The sequence below is a fragment of the Misgurnus anguillicaudatus genome, chromosome 10 (assembly GCF_027580225.2).
Source record: "Misgurnus anguillicaudatus chromosome 10, ASM2758022v2, whole genome shotgun sequence".
Classification (NCBI taxonomy): Eukaryota; Metazoa; Chordata; class Actinopteri; order Cypriniformes; family Cobitidae; genus Misgurnus; species Misgurnus anguillicaudatus.
In genome coordinates this window covers 1,614,654-1,621,859 of record NC_073346.2, presented here as the reverse complement: position 1 = coordinate 1,621,859, position 7,206 = coordinate 1,614,654, and the positions used below count along the sequence as shown (strand labels likewise).

The window sequence follows — 7,206 nt, the reverse complement described above, 5'->3', positions numbered from 1 at the left end:
TTGTCAAAATACCTGGCAACAAAAGTGAATACACCCTAAGTGATGATATATTTATATTGTTTAACCAGTAAAAGCCACATGTCCTATGCATCGTGTTCAAATCGCCTCGTTGCATTGTGTGCGGCGTATGGTCTGAGGACTGACAATCTGACCTTCCCCTTTTGCAACCTCTAAAGCAATGTTGGCAGCACTCATGCATGTGTTTTTTAAAGCCAGCTTCTGTACCTGACACACAGCACAGAGACCTAACAGCTGTGCAATAGCTCATGAGAAGGTGTGCGCTAATGTTTTTTTCCCTTTTTGAGATGGCATCACAAGCCGTCGCTCGGTGACAGAGCACAGGGATGGAGAGGGTACATAAGGCTGAATAAGCAAGTGAAGGTAAGGGGGTGCTAACCCAGTGGTGGTTTTAAAGGCCAGAAGCAGAGCTTTAAATTTGATGCGAGCTGCTATAGACCCCTTCACAGTTCACGTCACAGGCGGGTCCCACTGGGCATATCGGGGTCAGAAAAGTCATTACAGCAGGTTTTGAGGTTTGAGTTGCGCATTATTCGGTATCATCAAAAATGCCTACTTTTCACGTCGTGGGCTGTGAAAATCGCATCAGGTCTGCCGTTAAGTTTTTCTGGATTCCTGCAGAATCTCAAAAACAAAATCATAATTTTTCATCCCTGTTAGATTAAACTATAAAGCCTGGATGGTATGAACAGTTTGACCCCATGCTGCGCGCGCACCCGATAGTCATTCAATGTTTACAAACCTTGAAGGGGTCTATAGGAAGCCAGTGTAACTTGACAAAGAGAGGAGTGACGTGCACCCTCTTTGGCTCATTGAAAACCAATCTTGCTGCTGCGTTCTGAATCATCTGTAGGGGTTTGGTTGTGTAGGCTGGAAGTCCAGCCAGTAGCGCATTGCAGTAGTCCAGCCTGGACTGGACAAGAGCTTGGACTAGGACCTGCCGGCGACCTAGCTGAATGGAAAGGTTGTGCTGAATCTTTGGTTCAGATGATATGACAAGCAGTTCTGTCTTCGGCAAGGTTAAGCTGGAGATGGTGATCCTTCATCCAGAGTGAGATGTCCCTCAGGCATGCTGAGATGCGGTCAGAGACAGTGGAATCATCAGGGTGTATTGACAAGTGGAGGTGAGTGTCGTCCGCATAGCAGTGGTGGGAAAAGCCATGTTTTCGAGTGACAGATCCCAGGGATGTCATGTATATCTAAAAGAACGGTGGTCCAAGCACAGAGCCTTGTGGCACCACGGAATCGAGACGTTGGGGTTCAGATATGTCACCTCTCCAGGATACCTGAAATTAACTACCTGAGAGGTGTGACTTGAACCATAAAAGCGCTGTGTCAGAGACACCCGTAGCCATGAGGGTCCACAGGAGGATGTGGCGATTGACTGTGTCAAATGCGGCAGATAGATCCAGTTAGATCAGCACAGAAAATTTGGAGGCTGCTCTTGTCTGCCTTAGAGCTTCAATGACAGAGAGCAGCGCAGTGGAGTGACCGCTTTTGAAACCAGACTGATTGCTATCCAGGAGGTTATTTTGTGTGAAGAAAGAGGAGAGCTGGTTGAACACAATGCGTTCAAGAGTCTTGGCAATAAAGGAAAGAAGAGAAAGGGGTCTGTAATTCTCTAGCATAGCAGGATTGAGTGTGGATTTATTCAGCAGCTGGGTTATCCGGGCCTCTTTAACCCTCTGGGTTCCGACCATTTTGGGACACTGTTAAAGGTTCTAACATGCTCTTACATTTGGTCTTTTTTCAGTTGCTTTAAAACAGAATAATGGCAAGTGTCTCATAACACTGCATTCAGCACAAACAGGACTACAATATTATATGAGCTACATGTATGTACATGTTTGTATTTTTGAGAGAAAAATGTTTATGCATGGTTTAAGAAAAAGATAAATTTTTACTGAAGTCCACAAAACCCATACTAAACATGTTTTCACAAGACTTTTCTAAACAGAATCTAGTAGCAATCTAGTAGCAAGCTCGCGTCTACGCGTAAACAATGCAGCGCTCATAAAAAACGGTGTCGTGTGTAAAGCGCATTGCATGGAATTGCGTTGCATGTAAACAATGTATGGAATCATATTACAGCACACACTTAAAAGATCCTGCATTGCAGCCTTACTGAAAGTTGCCATGAAGGATACGGAAGTGAATAACTGTGTTTAACACTGTAGGGCATGTAACAGTTATCCGCCATTACGAGACTTCATGCATCCTCGTTTGTAAACAATGCGAAAGTTTTTCCATACAAAGCGTGCAGTCTGCTGAGGTCGCTAATGTAGGCTGAACTGCACAAGCTATAAGCATATTACATGATAGCAAATATAAACAGTGTTGGGAACGTTACTTTAAAAAAGTAATTAGTTATAGTTACTAATTACTTCTCACAAATAGTAACTGAGTTAGTAACTGCGTTACATCATTAAAAAAGTAACCAATTATCAGGGAAAGTAATTATTGTGTTACTTTAAAAAAATCTGAGAACGACGCGTGTTTTCATGTCAGTCTACAAAAGTCGTTTTTTACACTGCTCGGAGTCGGACTGTTTGTGTGTGTGTGTGTGTGTGTGTGTGAACTTTGCCTCTGGTTGGCTAGCGATGGACATTAAGCCAATCATTATCACCTATGTGGTTGTCCCAACCCCTTTAACTCACACACACACACACACCAATCATCATCAGTTATGTTCCTCCCAACACACACACACACAAGAAAAAAAGAGTGTCTGGCTGAGAGAGCGAGCATACACGGGTGGAAATCACTTCAGTGCGATCAATTTTAGTAACGCGCAGCATTTTAGGGTCAGTAACGATAACGGCGTTATAACGGGGAAACAGTAATTTATTTGACTACTCGTTACTGAAAAAAAATAACGCCGTTAGTAACGCCAATTACTTATAATGCCGTTATTCCCATCACTGAATATAAATTAGGATAAATGACTTACAATTACTTCAGGAATATCCTCCTCTATTGCATCTTCCATTGTTCTTCTTCTTAGGTAAAGATAAACGCTATGTCCAGACATAAATGAAGATCTTCCTCACGTGTGTGTATAAAGTTTATCATCCAAACATGCGGTAAAGTCTTTAAATCTGATAGAACTCTACGCTTTGTTTGTCAATTTTTGAACTGTTTGTCTGTCATTACCAAGTGAACAGCGGGTACCCCCTGTGGGCGTGACCGTATTAGAGATAATGAAATTATATATTTATTAATAATTATATATAAATTATATAAACAGGCAATATTTGTTTTAGATTATAGTTCGCTTGTTTAAAAGTAGACATTTCAGGCTTTCTTTAGATATGTGTATCATGTTTGTGTGACGCGTATTTACGGAGTTTCAATTGATTTTTTGTTTTGAGAGACAGCTGGCAGAGACAGAAATGTCTGAATGCGCACCCTGTTTATTTTCTTTATTTGACAAAAACACAACGATCTGTTGTTGGGTGATTCTCACGAAAACTAGGTTTTAAAAATGTCAAGCATGAAAATGTAAAAATTGCTTAAATTTACTTTTTTCCCACCAGACATTGAAAAACAAAGTCTGGAGTAAATGGGAACATTAATTTAAAAACGTTCACTTATCATTTAACACTTTTTGTAACAATTTAAAAAACAAGTCCTAAAAAATCTCATTACCGCAACAGTCAGAAAACATCAACACTGACATATTTTCAAAATGACATGACAAACCTGAAAGAACATAATTTGGAGATTCTGCACATGCATTTAAAATCAAAGTATTATGCTTCTATTAATTAAATTAACATTTCATAAGCATCTGTTGTGGTAATGATAATCAAAATGTCGTGTAAGCATTCTGACAAGACAATATTTCAAATTAACTGTAAAAAAATGATCTTACCTGGTAGCCATCTTGAAGTAACTGGTCCATGTGCTTGGTCACTCAAAATCAAACTTTATTAAAATTCTGTATGTGTGCTTAAACTGTTCTCAAAAAGTGTTGCGGAGGATGAGAACATCAGGCATGGACACATAATTTTCCTAATTTTTCTTCATTATTATTATACATGAATATTCAGTAAATATTTTTTCTGTCATCTAAAGTAGTCTAGCAAAACATCCATTTATTTTTTTTCTTAATATTTTTGTGTTAATTTGATTAAATTACAACATAACGCATGTTCAAACACAGCCGGACATATTGCGGTAATGAGAATTTCAGCAGAAAATGAGATAAAATTTCCAATTATAAATTATTATGTTGAAATCACACATTGTGCAAGGTAGAACACAGTATTGTGTTAATTCTGATGCTTTTTAATGTTACTATATTACACATTTTAAAGCTAAAATCATTCGTGCCATGGTATTTCAATGGTTTTGTGAGAATCACCCTGTTATTGTAAATGTACACAAATTAAAGATGGAATGATGGAGTATTTTAAGTTGATTCTGCCATGACCCCAGGGGGTTAAATGCTGCGGGGAAGGTACCAGTGGAAAGAGATGAATTGATAATGTGGGTGAGAGCAGGGATAACCAACAAAGAGATGAGTTGAAGGAGATGGGTGGGTATGGGATCTACCGGGCAGGTAGTCAGATGGTTAGAATCAAAGACCTTGGAAACCTCCACTTCAGATAGGAGTGAGAAGGTGGGAAGCAAGCATTCCTCAGAGGTTTGAGCATGGGCAAGACTGCTGACAGTATTTGTTTTCTTCACAAAGAAGGAAGCATAATCATCAGCCGTTAAGTCAGATGAAAATGGAGGGGGGGGGCAGGTGGACAAAGAAAAGAAGGTTTTGAAGATGTGTGAGAGTCAGGTTAGCTGTTGATTTTAGAGTGATAGTATTGGGTCTTAGCAGAAGAGACATCCATGTAGAAGGAGGCAAGAAGAGACTGATAGAGACAGAGCTCAGCAGGATCTTTCGATTTGAGCCACTTCCTCTCTGTAGCCCTAAGTCTGGAGCAATGCTCACAGAGAACCTCAGATAGCCAAGGGGTAGATGGTGTGTGAGGGCGTCTTTTTCAGTGTGAACAGGCACAGGACAAGGCTGAGAGACGAACCACACTGTCAAAATCCTTATCCTCCCATTTGTCTCCTATCTTTAGATGACCCTTCTCTGCCCAATGCAGCTTCTGAAGGTCTCCAGCCCCAGTTGCCCATCCTGTCTCAACCCCGCTGCTGGCTGCAGCGCCCCCTTGTCCTGGGTCCGCTGCTTTCTTCAAGTGCCCATATTATGAAAAACTCACTTTTTCAGGGTTTTGGGGTGTTTTGTGTCTCTTGTGCTTCCACATACAAACTTGGAAAAAAATCCATCCATGCTGTTTTTAGTGAGATACAGGTTTCTGAATGTCCTCTGCCTTGAGTCTCAGATTGCATGGTTTCAAAATCAGCTTCGTTGTGATGTCACTAGCCTTTTCGTCACATTCCATTTTAATATTTCCGCCCACTACCCAGGTCTCCACCCACCAGGTAGCTACAGCAGTCACTTTGCTGATATCCTATATGTTATCATGTCTCATGGAAACTGTTATGTTGTTGGCTGTAAAGTGTTGTCCCCATCACTCCATTGTGTCCCAGCCGCAGAGGACAGAAGAGCGGCATGGGAAGAATGATGGCATGATGGCAACGTCCCTGCTAAAAAAATTTTTGCAGTGTGCTAGCCACTTTGAGCCTGACTGTTTCTCCAACCTCAGTCAGTACAATGCAGGATTAAAAGAAATTACACCTAAAAGAGGACGCAATTCCAACCTTGCATGCAATACCTGCAGACGAGGGACATGTAAGTAGTTATATAAAATTTATTTTGTATATTAGGGTGAACTTGTGAGTGTGTTTTAGCAGTCATTTGCCATTGAGAACGAGGTGGCTAACCGCTACGCTAGTTAGTTTGCAGTGTGGTTTCTCCAGCAAAGCCAGTGACCAGCTACCGTACTTTTCGAAAGTTATAAGACATTTTTATTTGCTTTATTTCACAATTCTACATGAACTACATGAATTCTACATGAACTAACTACATGTAGCTTTACTACACTAACCATGGTTTAACTATGGTTTTTGAAAACCATGGTTGTCAAAACCATGCTTATTTTGTGGTTACTGTGGTTTAACAGTAACCATGTTTTTTTGTTTTAACTGTAGTAAAACCATGGTTAATTTTCATAAGGGCCAACTGCTACATCACATCACAATTTACACTTGAAGCCAATCATTATGTGTAATGAATTTCTTCTTCTGGAGTATACTTATTAGTGATACTTTTTTGCTTGATGTGTTTGTTGGCATAATAATACATGTAAAATTAAGTTGATGGCATTTCTCTTTTTTATATAGACCAGTACATCATTACCAACTAACGTTACAAGAGAAATGTTGAATGATTTTTACATGTGAGTTATGCACTTTTGAAGGTGGTCAGCAGCTAGTAAATACAATCACTACAGTAAGGTTGTAATTGATGTATTGCTGGTAACACATTATTTTATTAAACTATATTTAGTTTAAATGAGCATATAATGAGATGAGTGCCATGTCATACTTTTGACACGTTTATTGTCTTCTAACTTCCCTGACCTGGGTACCTGATGTCAGACCTTTATTCTTCTCTCTCTCTCTCTCTCTCTCTCTCTCTCTCTCCTACGTCTAATGACCTGTGCATTCTCTAGGACGTTCTGAAGTTGTGTTTGACTTGACGCAAAGCTGGTAGATTATCGGAAGATAATGCGCATGGTGTTAAAAACGCGCCGTGCAAATGAGCGGTAAAAACTCGGTCAGCAATTTCGTACTCAAGAGAGCGTGAATCCTACCTTTCATAGGAATGAAACACTTGCTTCGCGTCAGTGGAAAGTGGTCGCTTAAATATGACCAGGGGTTTCTTTCATGAGATTTGAACTGAGGCGGTCTGCATTAGTGGGCGCCTGTCTCGCCCGTCTCCATGGTTCTTTTTGCCCGTTCCCCTGCCCATCAATCATCCGTTGCGCGTCTTTATCACCTGCTTTTTAAAATATTTTTTTACTCAGTAACGGATATGATTTAAAAAGTAGCGAAGTAAAATACTTTAAACAAAACATACTTAAGTAAAAGTAAAAGTACAGATTTTAAAACTACTCAAAAAAGTAAAAATACACAAAAAACCTACTCAATTACAGTAACGTGAGTAAATGTAATTCGTTACTTTCCACCTCTGGCTAAGACTAGGATATGTTTGATTGTAAA

General features: G+C 39.9%; 1 pseudogene; it reads right to left on the bottom strand.

The window, feature by feature from the left end:
- Positions 1–264: 264 nt before the first annotated feature.
- Positions 265–5,154, bottom strand: LOC129448166 (uncharacterized; annotated as a pseudogene).
- Between the last annotated feature and the right edge of the window lie 2,052 nt (positions 5,155–7,206).